Source organism: Simochromis diagramma, unplaced genomic scaffold, assembly GCF_900408965.1.
Source record: "Simochromis diagramma unplaced genomic scaffold, fSimDia1.1 OVJJ01000571.1, whole genome shotgun sequence".
Classification (NCBI taxonomy): Eukaryota; Metazoa; Chordata; class Actinopteri; order Cichliformes; family Cichlidae; genus Simochromis; species Simochromis diagramma.
Genome location: NW_024386885.1, coordinates 2,171,351 through 2,185,221, shown reverse-complemented (window position 1 = coordinate 2,185,221; position 13,871 = coordinate 2,171,351). Strand labels below are relative to the sequence as shown.

General features: G+C 40.4%; 2 long non-coding RNA genes across 3 annotated transcripts in view; one reads left to right on the top strand and one right to left on the bottom strand.

Moving 5' to 3' along the window:
* Positions 1–5,697, bottom strand: part of LOC120734707 — a 20,391-nt gene extending 14,694 nt beyond the window's left edge. Inside the window, exons 1-2 of the long non-coding RNA XR_005696083.1 lie at positions 5,596–5,697; positions 2,025–2,027 (exon numbers count right to left, since the gene is read on the bottom strand). This is a non-coding gene — a long non-coding RNA (uncharacterized LOC120734707). The remainder of the gene's footprint in view (positions 1–2,024; positions 2,028–5,595) is intronic.
* Positions 900–13,871, top strand: LOC120734706. 2 transcript variants are annotated; one of them, XR_005696082.1, is made up of 3 exons: positions 900–910; positions 13,248–13,414; positions 13,719–13,871. It is a non-coding gene; the product is annotated as an uncharacterized LOC120734706 (long non-coding RNA). The 2 variants fall into 2 exon arrangements; XR_005696081.1 differs by lacking the exon at positions 900–910 and having other exon boundaries at positions 12,902–13,414.

The following is a 13,871-nucleotide window of genomic DNA, read 5'->3' as shown; positions in this document are numbered from 1 at the left end:
ACCAAATTCAAAAAGAGCAGAAAACTTGAGAGCCAAGTCTAAAGCACGTTTTAGGTTCAGGCTTTCATGAACACGTTGACATTTCTGTTACCACGAGACCGCAAAGTGTTTCTCTTTATCTGTTGTACTCTTGATCAGACCAAACAACTAATTTGAAGAATTTAATGTCCCAGTTTTTCTCAGTTGCACAAATATCATTGGATTTATTATTGAGATACTTTCATAGTGCTAAAACACTTTTGCTAGCTGCTGCATCCTGTTAGATTACTGTTTAGCATTCTGACACATACAAAAAGAGCACAAAATAGTTTTGATTATAAAGAAGCATCAAAAAGGGACATGAAAATGCAACAGATTTTAAAACTGGAAAAAAACCCATCTGCGATATTAAAGGCAAAAGGCTGCTATTCTCCAAGGCATCCCTACAGCAGCTGGATCCATGGAGCACGCTGGCCTGTGAGGCTGCGTTTGTGTCTCACCCCGGTCCCAATATGGGAATCTTTCGCATGTAAGGCAAAAGTGTTAACCCCATCTCCACCGAAAACTGTACTTTCATTAGCAGGAGGAGCATCTTTTATCTCTCTTTTATCTCTCATATTTCTTTTTAGCTCCACCCATTTCCTTTTGCCACGTCACCATGCAGCTAAGAATGTGTTGATAACTAAACTCTCACATGAGCTTGTTAATAAGTTTAACAAACAAAGAGGTTTTATTATATATGTTGTATGACAGTGTGATGTCTGCTCTGTTATGAGGAATGTTTCTGCGCAGGATCTCTGTGATGGAGGAGACATTGTGTACCGACTCCCTCCAGCATGACCTTTAGGAATTAGATGATGCAGCAGCTTTACATGCTGCTGTTCTCTCCAGTCATGTTTCCTCCACCGTCCTGCTCTCCGGTGTGCTGTTCGTTTGTCTAAGACACACACACACACACACACACACGCACATGCACACGCAAATATAATTGGATTCAGAGCAGGAAGCCTCTGAGCTGCAAGCATTCTCATCTGGCCACCGACTGAGTCAGATCTGAATCTTTGTTCTGTTATCTTTGATTGCACCAGTGTAATGTTGATCTTCTTGGATGAATAATGGCCACCAGGGAAGTCTTCAACAGTTATAATCTACAGCAGGAAATAGATGTGTATTTTAGTGTAGCATGTATTTGACAGCATAGGCACCAAGGAATTAAAACATGAGCCTGGTGCATTACCTTGTCCTCACCGCATGTATGGGAGCAAACGTGTCGCATTGGAAGAAACACACAAACCAGACAACGAAATGCTCCCATTGCTTTTAAAACTGAGAAACACACATGCTTTGACCCCAGCTGCTAGGTCATTAATAAAACTCATGATTAATTTCTTCCAATCACGAGGAAACGAGCTCCGTGCCTTATGGAAATACATTTAATTACGATAATACAATGCAGGCCTAGTTGAAAATTCGAACTGCCCCTAGCTAGTTCATTTAGCATAGCCATAACTTAATGAAAGATGGATGCTCATGTTGAATTCGTGCCATTTAGGGTTCATTATAGTAATAAATCTTATGTGTGGGTAAATGGCAAAAAACTGTTTGGCTGTGTTTCCACAGCAACCATTTTTATTATTAACCGCCATAATCGTAAAGATGACAAGCGATGAATAGTCGAGCCCCCTGTCCCCCACAAAGAAATGCCACACTGGGCTCGACACGTTCTGGATTCATGAAGGCTGGCTGGTATTCTCAGGCTTGCATGGTTTATAGGTAGAATCGATGTTTTGGGGCTTCTTGACCTTTCTGCTGATCTGACCATAGCTGTGAATGACAGGTGCATTGATTCCTGAAGCTCGAGCTTTGTTCCTGCATTAAAAGGTGAGGCTGCTGCTGTGAAAGGAAACCTGACCACAGAGAGCAGCAGATAATAAAAGTAAAACTGTATTTTAATACGAAACATTGAGCAGGAGATCACTTTCTCAACTCTGCAGTCCTTTTTTTTTTTTTAGTTTTGCAACAAGAAAATGTGTGCAGTGCTGCACCAACTGTACACCAAGCTATGCCCACTTTAGGGATTCAAATATCACTGGCAAGAGAGTCTTATTGTTCCAGCGGAGAGAAAAGAGTGACATTAATAGCCTTCTTACTCAGTCTTTACAAGCAGAAGCATCCTATAAATCATGTGGAATGATCAGCTGAATGTGGATGAAAGTAAAGAAAGCAAAGAAGGAATGAACAGGTGTGTTGGTAAATGGGGAGCCTGGCATTGCACAGCCTCAGCTGAAATGTATTTAAAAGAAAGATAAAGTGATCCGTATATTGTCATATTATCTGTACAATAATATGACAATATATACAGAAAACAAAAGGTTTTTAATTTTTAGAACTTTTAGTGTTTGAAAAACCAGTTTCATGCTGAAACCATGTATCTCAAAGATCAGTGAATTAGAGAAAACCACATGCAGAATGAATATGGATAAATTAGACAGATGTTTTTTCTTGTATTTGATATCAGTAGATCTTCATGGAAAAATAAAGATAAATAGACTCCAAATTAAACAATTAGATAAAACTGTTGATGCTTCAGTATCAAAGTTATCATATTATAATGAGAAGTTGTATAACTGTTTTATAAGGTCAGTTTTAAAATCCTTTTTATTAAAGAAACATTTTTAATTATCTCACCAAGAAGAGCTTTTTATGATACCTGCGTTTAAACTGTCAGAGGACTGGCATGACATAAACAATGTGGCATTGGTAATATACATAACCAGCACAGCCTTACCCATCAGTTCAGGAACCCTTAGCTACATGTGGCTTCAAACTTTCTGAGTGGTCAACTTGCATAAAACAGGCAAGTTCAGAGCTGTCAAATAGGCACCGTTTGGATGAGAACCTTACCACTGGACGTGCAAGTCAACGATTAGATGATAAAAGGCATTGCTGGTTGATGCCAGTGCTGTTGGGGCTGGGGCAGTACTGTTGCAAGAAGACTTGCAGGGATTGGACCACCCCATTTGTTACTTCTCCCGCAAGTTTAACAAGCATCAAGTAAATTACTCCGTCACTGAAAAGGAGACATTGGCCCTGTTGCTAGCTCTTCAGCACTTCCATGTGTACTTGGGGTCTGGCACATTACCCATTGTAGTGTACACTGATCATAATCCACTTGTATTTCTTGCCCAAATGTTTAACCACAATCAAAGACTCATGCGATGGGCCTTGCTGCTACAAGAGTACGATTTGGAGATTCGGCATATAAAAGGATCAGAAAATGTACTAGCTGATGGCCTCTCCCGGTTGTGAGTATGACTTGTTTTGTTGTCTGTCATGAATATTGAAATCTGAATCACGTAGTCTTGTATTTTTAGGGGAGGGGTGTTACAGCCTTGGAGAGAGTGAGACTACCCTTTCGTTTATGCAAATCTAAGTGTGCCAGGCCTCGCGGACGATTGGCTGCCTGGAGATCCCATGACCACTCCAAGACCAATTGACGGGCTGATTGTCTGCACCTGGGAGTATAAAAAGGCTGAAGATCCTTCACACTAGGGGGAACTGTTGCGCTGAAGTGAACATGCAGTGTCCTCCTCGTCTGCTTTGCATGTGAAGCTTGTTTGTTAAACCTGTTTGCTGTGTTGCTCAAACCTGATATACAGCTGAACTTAGTTTCATTGGAGTTTTGTGATGCTGGCTTGCCTTAGTTACCCTTAGATTTTATTTTGTGTGCCGTCAGCCTGCTTTAGTTAACCCTTAGCTTTTACGCCTGACTGTTTCGTTTGTTCTTTATGTAATAATTATTTGCCCAGTGGTCTGTTGAACAGCCCTGTCGGTTTTCTGTTTAAAGTTTGACATTAAAACCTTTTACTTTACTCAGTTTTGTGTGCGGGACTTATGTATGTTACTCCTCCCCTGACGCCTAGCAGAGGGGGTTGTAACATGAGTGAATGAAGACAGCCACAGGAGCACAGCTCCAGTGGGTTTTGGTTGGGGTCGGGAGTGGTATAACTTTAACATGTTTATATGGCAAACACGGGTTTTGCGTCTTCGATTTGGCGTGCTGATTATGTAATCAGTTTCTCCTACTTGTTCGCGTACCTCATAAGGCCCCTCATACTTAGCAGAAAGAGATGATCCGGGGACAGGCATTTCTGATTCTCAAACAAGCTCCTGTGCCACCTACTCAAAATGCCCTGAAGATGGATATTCAGGATATGGAGATGTTATTCTGGGTAATTCATTTAATATAAGATTGCAAAGTAATCTAAACTTTACTATCAGGCGTTTCATCCATGTCACGATTCAAACCCAGCAGCATCAATTTTGCTATAAAAAAAGCTCTGAAGCTGAAGACGTATTCATGTCACACTTGTTGGACTGCAGAATGAATGCCCTGTGCTCCACCCTGCCTCACTCTACACCAGTTTTTTTTTTTTCTTTTTTTTGGGACCTTGAAAGTGGTTCCCCTTCAATTTCCGACCTTTCGAGAAAGCTTCCCACCTCTGTCTGGCTCCCCTGGGGTTCTTGACAGCGCCACAGCCTTGGGCATCATCAAAGCGCTTCTGCAAAATATCTGACATCGAAGCACCTCATGCCATATTCTGCAGGCTATGCACCTCGGCAATGATCGCTCTGGAAATGTCTGCCAGTTTAGCACTGCAGGTAGTAATGGGAGTTCCATTTCGCTTCCCAAATGACCTGCCTTTACTCTCAGGCTGTATGTCATTCTCTTCGTTCCTGTCAGAGTTAAGCTGACAGTAATACAGCTAACTAACAGCACCCCATGAGGATCAGGGGACAGGGATTATACAGGACCAGAGAGTATGGCACTCTCTCTTTTCTCCCTCTTCAGTGTGAGCAGGAAGGCTCTCATTTTTTATCTGTTTTATGAGATTCTTTGTGCGATTTCTTTGACCTGCTGTAAAGTGATGATGACTTTATTTTTGTCATGTTATTCACATTTTTTGCGTCTGCTGCGCCAAGAAAGATGCAAAATTTCTTACACTGAAATCTAAAATCAGTAGAACTGATTTAAATGAAAAGATTTAGTCCACTTCCAAGAACACTGCAAAATGTGTTTTGCTTATCGTTGTAATAACACATGTTTAGAGTTTGACATGGTGAGAATGTTTTTGTTTATTTATTTTTTTGTGTTCAAGTATTGTTAAATTATTCATCTTCCAACTTACAAAGCAATTAATATTCAGAATTATATCGAGTGATTATACATCTCGAGTTATATACAACAAAGTACACATCAAGTAGTGTGCAAAAGTATTGAGCCAGTTCAGTTTCATTTATATAGTGTCAAAACACGTCACCTCATTTCTCTTTATATTGTAAGGTAAAGACTCTACAAGAGTCAAAAAAAATCCCAACAATCAGATGGCCCATTTTGAGCAAGCACTTGGTGACAGTGGGAAAGAAAAACTCCCTTTTAATACTAAGAAACCTCAATGAGAACCAGGCTCAGGGAGGGACAGCCATCCCCTGCAGCGAGCTGCAAGACAGGATAAAAGACACTAATCTTAAAAAAGAGGGTGTCTGTTCTCCCTGATTCAAAAGCTGCTTCTACAGAAGGTTCCTGATTATTAAAGAGAAGAACTTAAAGCTCACTTCTGGATTCAACAGGGAGCCAGTAAAAGGAGCTAATATGGGAGAAGTATGTTCTCTGTTTCTAGTCCCTGTCAGTACTCTTGCTGCAGCATTTTGGATCCTTTTAGCGTTTTGGAACAATTTGACAAAGTAGGTTAATGTGTCAGCATCACTCTGAGACAGGATGTCTCTCATTTTAGAAATACTGCACGAGTGCAAGTAAACAGCCTTATATATTTATTTAAGATGCACGCTGAAGGATATTTTCTGGTTAAAAATGACTTCAACATTCCTCACAGTGCTACTGGAGGCCAAGGTGATGCCATCCAGAGTAAGATTTTCAAGGCAGAGTACAATAACCTCAATTATATCTGAATTTAGAAGCAGTAAAGGCCATCCAGGTCTTTTTGTCTTTAAGACACTCCTGCAGTCTAAATAATTGGTGTGGTTTTCTGACTTTATTATCTGACTTCATGGATAGATAAAGCTGAGCGTCATCTGCATATCAAAATGATGTTGACTAAGGGAAGCATGTGTAATATAAACAGAAGTGGTCTCAGCTCAGAATCCAGTGGAACCCTGAAATTAACCTGTGTGAAGAAGACTCTCCTTTACATGCACAAATTAGAGTCTATTACGTGAAATGATATGAATTTTGAATGCAGACTGAAACTTTTCAAATAAAACGTTCCTCTGCAGATGATCAGTTGGCTGTTTTACAACTAATCTTTTAAAGAATTTTTGAAATGGACAGTTATCTTTGCTACAATTAGCAAAGATAACTGGGTCAAGGGTCAGCTTTTTAAGTAATGGTTTAATAACTGGCACCAAAAAGTCTATGGTACATAACACATTTTTAGAAATAGACTGATCCTATTTAAGATCAAAGAATTCACAGATGGTATAGGGCCTCTTTGAGCAGGATTGTAGGAATGAGGTTCCATAGACATGTTGATGGTTTGGAGCAAGTAGTAGTACATAATGATGAGTCTGTGATGGAAATATTTTTTTCATTCATTAAGTCATTAATTAAGTCCCTCATCACTCGTTAGGGCTAAAGGAATACTTGGCTGCAGTGCTGAAGGGTTATTCTCATTGTCTTCAATCGCTGATAAATAGTAAGATGTCCGAGCTTTACAGAATCTGTTTTTAATACAGCAACAAAATTATTTTTCTAGACTAAATGAAAGCCTGCTAAATAAGTGAGATAGCATTTCCAATTTTCAATTAAGGTGTACAAGACTAAGAGTTAGGCTTTCAAATTAAAACTTTTTCTCGATCTTTGATTAATAAGCCAGAGTAAAAGGTTGCTGCCACTCCTCCTCCACAGCCTGTGCTTCAAACACACAGTTGGTATATCTTGAGGCTGTTGATTAATTTAAACTAACATAATGTACAGTAACATGATCTATTTAAGGCAGAGTGAAGAAATATGTTCATTAATTATTAAATAAATCACTAACTGGGACTTAGAAGAGAGAAATCTAATGTTTAATACATTAGACATGTAGAAGCACGCGTGGAATTGTCTTGATGCATGCTCAATCATCCAGGTAAGGAAATCCCAAAAAAGTAGATTCTGTTCAACTGGATGTAATGTCTTCATCCAAGTGACTTCTTCAGTCTTAGCTGACTGCAGGTTTCCCCAATATTATAAACAGTACATTTGTATAACAGTAGATGTGATGTCAGTTTCTTGATCATTAATATGCAAATCATCATTTGAATATTGACAATTTGGAGGACTTTTACAAGTTTGTGTGTACCGAGAATTTGCATATTCATGATGAAGGACCTGACCTCCCAGCCCATTGTTCCTTCAGTGGGCTGACTGTTTATACGATTGGGGAAACCTGCAGTCAGCTGAGACTGAAGTCACCTGGATGAGTGACGAAACGTTTCTCCCACTGAAAATGCTACGTCCAGATGAACAGAATCAACTTTTGCAGAAGGCAAAAACAAAGTTTGTGCAGTTCTAACTAGCTTGAAAGTCGATATTTGGTATGGCCACCTCTATTCTTCAACACATGAACAGCAACCTAAAGGTTCTTAGGCAACCTTTCTATGATTTATTTAAGCAATCTTCGGGAATAGTTCTCCAGGCTTCTTGAAGCAATAAAGCTTTTCCTCCTCCTGCATTGTCTTGAGCCAAGCCTGTCTCTCCTGAACTGACTTACACATGGTGATGGCAGATATATTTACAGTGTTGACTCAACAACTGTACTAGACTTTGACTCCTAATGAATCATGTACCATATAGAGTAAAAGGTGTGATGGGGCATTTTCTATTTTGCAAATTAAAGAAATACTAAACAAAGTTTGAGCCAAAAATGACCCAGTTTATTTTTGGTCTTGCATATTCATTACACTGAGCCTGTATTGTGGTGTAGAGATCATGCTGGGCATATACACTAAAACTTAATAACTGCACTGATATGCAGGTCTGCCTCCCGTATGCTCCTACTAATGAGGTCTGACCGAGTCTCACACTTTTCGAATGGTCCAGCTGCCTTATAATAAGCCTCCATGTTTGAGTAAGCTAATGATACCCACTGCTAATAATCTAATTTAGAAACCTGACAGCATTTCATCCTCTCAGGTAGTTGGATCACCGTCTCCTTCCTTATGAATAGGGCGTTTAAAGGAGCTCTGCATAACCTCTGGAAACTATTGCTGATACTCTTGGCCATTAAGCAAACTGCAGCATGGCAGGGTCATCCATCCAACAACTGGAAGACCAGTGAATATATATACTGTGTACCATAATCACCATAATGAGAACAAAATTGATGTGGGCGTAATGAAGCTACGAGTGTCAGGTGCTTACCTAAGTCACAGCTAGCTCGCTAAGCTTCCTTGTATTAGCAGTTATTGTGGAAAGCAAACAAGAAATTTCCCCATATTTGTGAAATTTCTTAAGCCTGCCAAGCTTGTTTTCCTGGTGGTGGCCAGTTGCTGTTCAAGGAATTCTCTTATTTGGCATTTGCAGCGCATGACAAGCTTTTCAAACAGCTGATCAGCCAACTTCATACAGCATCTTTCTTTGTGTGACAGCTGGCATTTACCCAACATCATTCATATTAGCCTGAGAAAAGGGAGCTCTGGGTCATATTTGATCCATGAAAACCACACAGCTCCTCACCGTTGATGACGGTCTGCCAAAGTAAACAGCAAAGGAAGAAGCAAGAAAACATTTGTAACAACAAATATAATCAGCCACAAGCCAGCAGTCTCACTAAGATCCTGGGTATGAGAAAAGGATTAAAACAGTTTAGAGGAAAATCATGACAATGAGTGAAAGTTGTTATAATTATACTAGAAAATGAAGTAAGTACGTGATATTTGTTTTGTTCTCCAAATCTGTTGCACCTGTTTTTGTTTGCTAACGTAAAACATGTAAAGGTGAGTTTACATCAATTCATCTACAGTAAAATATTCGTACTTCTTTCAGCAGCAGAGCAGTTCTCGGGTATAACTGAGAGATCTTGTAACCTGCTGCTGTTTGGGGTAAATTGGGGTAAGAATCAGCACACTTGTGTAAACTTGTCAACCTCAAATATGGCCTAGATTTGATATAACATCTGATATAAATCCAGCTTAATTTACAGCTGTAAAGTATGTGATATTAAATGTTTTTACAAGGACAGCAGTCTGTTTAAGGAGCGTGTGCTGACACACACACCTGTTGTTATCTTATTCCTTTCTGTCGTTCTCTGTCTGGATTCCTGATGATCTCCTCCTTTTCCTCCTTTGAACACCTGCGAGGATCACTTCTCTCCTGCTACCTGTCGAAGGCACTCACAGGCCTGTTCCCAGATTAGTGTTGAACCAATAATCGCTGTGCAATTAGAGCTCAGAGACATTTTCTCATGATCACACACATGACTGAAATGTGTCAGAAGGCAGGCCTTTTTTTCTATGTCAAAAGTTTCACCTCATAAATCCACTGTGATTGTTAGCTGCTGCTACAGCTAACCAGAGAGAGCACAATATAATGTGTTTGCAGTGAGTGGACTGCTTAGTAACCATTATTCTTCGAGGCAGAGCACTAGAGAGTGAGCCAAAGCATCACACCTGTTTAGTGGAAAATCTGAACCATGTCCTTGATATAAATTTCGCTCCACTGGCTGTTAAAAAGTTAAAGATGCCTTCCATCTGTAGAAATGCTGACTCTGATAGCAACTGAGTCATGCTGTGAGGTGTCCCTAATGATCAGGGGCGGACCTACTGTGGCGGCATGGGGTGGAATGTGCCACCCTAATTTTGCATATGACAATGTTGATATAAAGAAATGGTTCAGCCCACAAATGGCTTCAATTCTTGTTGTCAGTAGCAACCGATGCCTATGATTGTGCCAGAGCACATTTTGAATCAACACCATGAACATTTCAGATTTGATCACAGGTGGTTGGTTGTTACACTCTGGAAATGGATTGAAGGTGAGTGTTTATTAACCGTCTGGAGTCGACGGACGCGTCGGCGCCTCCAAATCACATGACCGGTTTAAGATGCAGCCACGCTGAGTCTCCAGAGTCTCAACTTGTGCTGAAAGTGCAGACTTGAAAATACATACCAGTTCTTAAATTGTGTTAATAAGCCACGGAAAACCAGTCATGATAATAATAAAAAAAAACACATGCTATGCTTTACTTCTGACTATTGGAGTGTGTAGTTACTGTGTAGTGTAGTCATGTTTTGTTGTATTTCTATCTGATCCTCTTCATGTTGTGCAGCTTTCTGGATTTTATACTTATTGGGCTACATGCTTATTTATTATATAGGCTATACAAAACATAAAATCAAAATTCACATTTTTTTAATGTAACTAAATGTTTAACTATTTGGGCTAAAGCAATACAGGCTATGTTTAAATAAACTACGTATATACTTATTGCATTTGATGTATTTTGACCATATATAATACATATTACAGAATGTAACACCTGCCTATGTGTAAAAAAAAAAATGGCTGTGATTTTGCATTTGATTTCCATGCCACCCTAAGAAAATGTCTCTATATCCGGGCCTGCTAATAGGGGAAGCTGAAGAAGTTGTAGTGAAGACCTGAGGTGTCAGAAGATTTGAAGCTAGAATCTAAAAAAATATTTCATGCATGATGAAGTATAAACAAGCCATTATAATTTCTGCTCGCACACTCAATAGCAGAGCCTCTATCAATGTGCAATAAAACCCACTCACTCATACGCGGTATGAAAGCTCTCAGTATGTGAATAAAAGCCTCCTGAGCTGTCCAGACTTCAAAGCTGTCTCTACCTGCGTGCTTTTAGCCTACACGGAAATATTGTCATAGTAAGGACAAGAAAGCCTTTGACAAACTGTGCTGATTTATGTGAACTCATTTGGAAAAAAATCCATATTCTGTCATTAAAACATTCAGCCTCTCCCGCCTTGTCAGTACTAATCTGATTGCCACTTCTCCCACAAATGAATGGAGGGTCAACAACTCATGTTTTTGACAATATCCCAAAGGTGAAGTACTTCAGCTGCTTAGCAACAATCAATAAAGGGTAGGAAAATAGTCCATGTAAGTGTAAAATGAGTCACATAATTCCTCCAAAATCAAATCATGTTTAGGAGAATTTATTCAAACAATTACGTGGCTTTATGAACAGATGGAGAATCACATCAGTATCAGAGACATATATAATATAGCCTAACATATAGTTTGGTTCACATGAAGCTCTCAACAAGCAAAGATGACGAGTGTTTGTGTTTATATTGCGGTCTCTTTTGGCTGATTGGCTTCTTGTAAACAAAAGTTTCATGTTTCAGATATGTGGGAAATTTTAAAACTAAAAGTTTCTGATCATGTAGCCAGCTGTTCCACATGGTAAAAATCTGCACATAAAGTTTATAATTTATCTGAATCATTGAAGATTTTTTTCTGCTGTGATTAAATGACCTTGGCTTCATCACTTTGTTGCTGTTGCTGCACAACTCTTTTCAGTTCAACCTTGTCACGCGTGACTGCAGGATGTCAGTCCACGTCTTGTTTTGCAATGTTTTGTTTTCCTTACAAACCTGTTATCTGTCTCGCTCTTCGCTGATGATACAGAACCGGAGAAGCAGCTGGCGTCTTGGTCCTCCTGACGTATACCTGACCACCATCAGAACCGGCTGTACTGCGTTATCACTGCCACAGCCTGGTTTATCAAATATAGGCTGAGTGGGAGTTATCAGCAGTACTGTTTTCGGTCTTGTTTACTAGTAGTTTAGTCTTACTGGACCAAGTCAGGGGAGAAGCCTGAATACAACAGCCCACTGTTCAGGATGTTCATGTTGTTCATGTTGTGAGTAATTTTATATATCTTTACATATATATATATATATATATATATATATATATATATATATATATACCCCTTGGTATTTCTCCAGCTTCTCTTGTTCCTTCTTCCTGATATTGCTGTCATTCGGAACCGCTACATCGATCACTACGGCCGTCTTCTTCTGTTTGTCTACCACCACTATGTCCGGTTGGTTAGCCACCACCATTTTGTCCGTCTGTATCTGGAAGTCCCACAGGATCTTAGCTCTGTTATTCTCCACCACCCTTGGGGGCGTCTCCCATTTTGACCTCGGGACTTCCAGGTTATACTCGGCACAGATGTTCCTGTACACTATGCCGGCCACTTGGTTATGGCGTTCCATGTATGCCTTGCCTGCTAGCATCTTGCACCCTGCTGTTATGTGCTGGATTGTCTCTGGGGCATCTTTACACAGCCTGCACCTGGGGTCTTGCCTGGTGTGATAGACCCCAGCCTCTATGGATCTTGTGCTCAGAGCTTGTTCTTGTGCTGCCATGATTAGTGCCTCTGTGCTGTCTTTCAGTCCAGCTTTGTCCAGCCACTGGTAGGATTTCTGGATATCAGCCACCTCCTCTATCTGCCGGTGGTACATACCGTGCGGGGCCCTGTCCTTCCATGATAGTTCCTCGTCTCCCTCCTCTTTCTTGGGTTTCTGCTGCCTGAGGTATTCACTGAGCACTCGGTCAGTTGGGGCCATCTTCCCAATGTATTCTTGGATGTTCGTTGTCTCATCCTGGACTGTGGTGCTGACACTCACCAGTCCCCGGCCCCCTTCCTTCCGCTTAGCGTACAGCCTCAGGGTGCTGGACTTGGGGTGAAACCCTCCATGCATGGTAAGGAGCTTTCTTGTCTTTATGTCAGTGGCTTCCATCTCCTCCTTTGGCCAGCCTATTACCCCAGCAGGGTACCTGATCACGGGCAGGGCGTAGGTGTTGATGGCCCGGATCTTGTTCTTGCCATTCAGCTGACTCCTCAGGACTTGCCTGACCCTCTGCAGGTGTAACCCTGGTTAACATAGCTAACAACAAATAAAAGCCTGTTAGTAAAAACAGTCATAAGAAATATATTACAGGTGATAAATAGTCAATAAATAGATCATAATGGTTAGAAAATTCATTAAAAACATCAGCAATGATATAATTCATGTTATAGGATTTCATTTGTGTTTAAAAACATGTTAAAAGGGTACAGAACTTGCTAATTCATGGTGTTTTATGTTAATCCAGGTAAAATGGCTAAAATATGTGTTGAGACTCTGAATGTGAAAGGGCACGCTGCAGCGTGACTCCTGTGATTAGCCACACCCAATCGGGTTGTTCCTTCTTTTTGATGCTGGAGAGAGAGAGATGCAGACAGTCCTTGCAGAGCTGCTGCTTAAATGAGTGAAAAAATAGTAAAAAAATAAGCCAGAAATCTACTTAAAGCCATTTTTGTGCTCTGGAGAATGTATTTTTGTTTTTCCGACCTGTTCTTGCCTTGGTGACGTTGTGAACATAACCGAACGGGACTTGGTGAGTTCAGAAATTGTATTTTATTTCATGCAAGAAATGTTTTCTTGTATTATATTGCTCATTTCATGCAAATGGAGAGCCAAGGTAGCAGATTTATGTTGTTTTATGTTAAAAACGGTGGATTCGTGCTTAACCGACACACAGGCTGCAGTTCAAAGGCCTTTGACGGTGTTTCAGCGCGCCATATTGGCGTCACCTCATTTACGGCTAAATAAGCTGGAAAAAACGGACTTTTACTGTTATTTAAGGGCTACCCGTGTGTTATTTTCGAACGTTTATGCACTTTATTTTGTTGTTATGGTAGGCCATTAAGGTTTGGATCGGGAAATGCCGAGCTAGAATCGGAGTTTGATCCGCTGAGCGAGAAACAAGATGGCGAGCCACCCACGGACCCATTGAACTGTACCGAGCAGGAAAAAAGGAAAACGCCCCCTGCTGGACGTTGAGCTCTTTCACT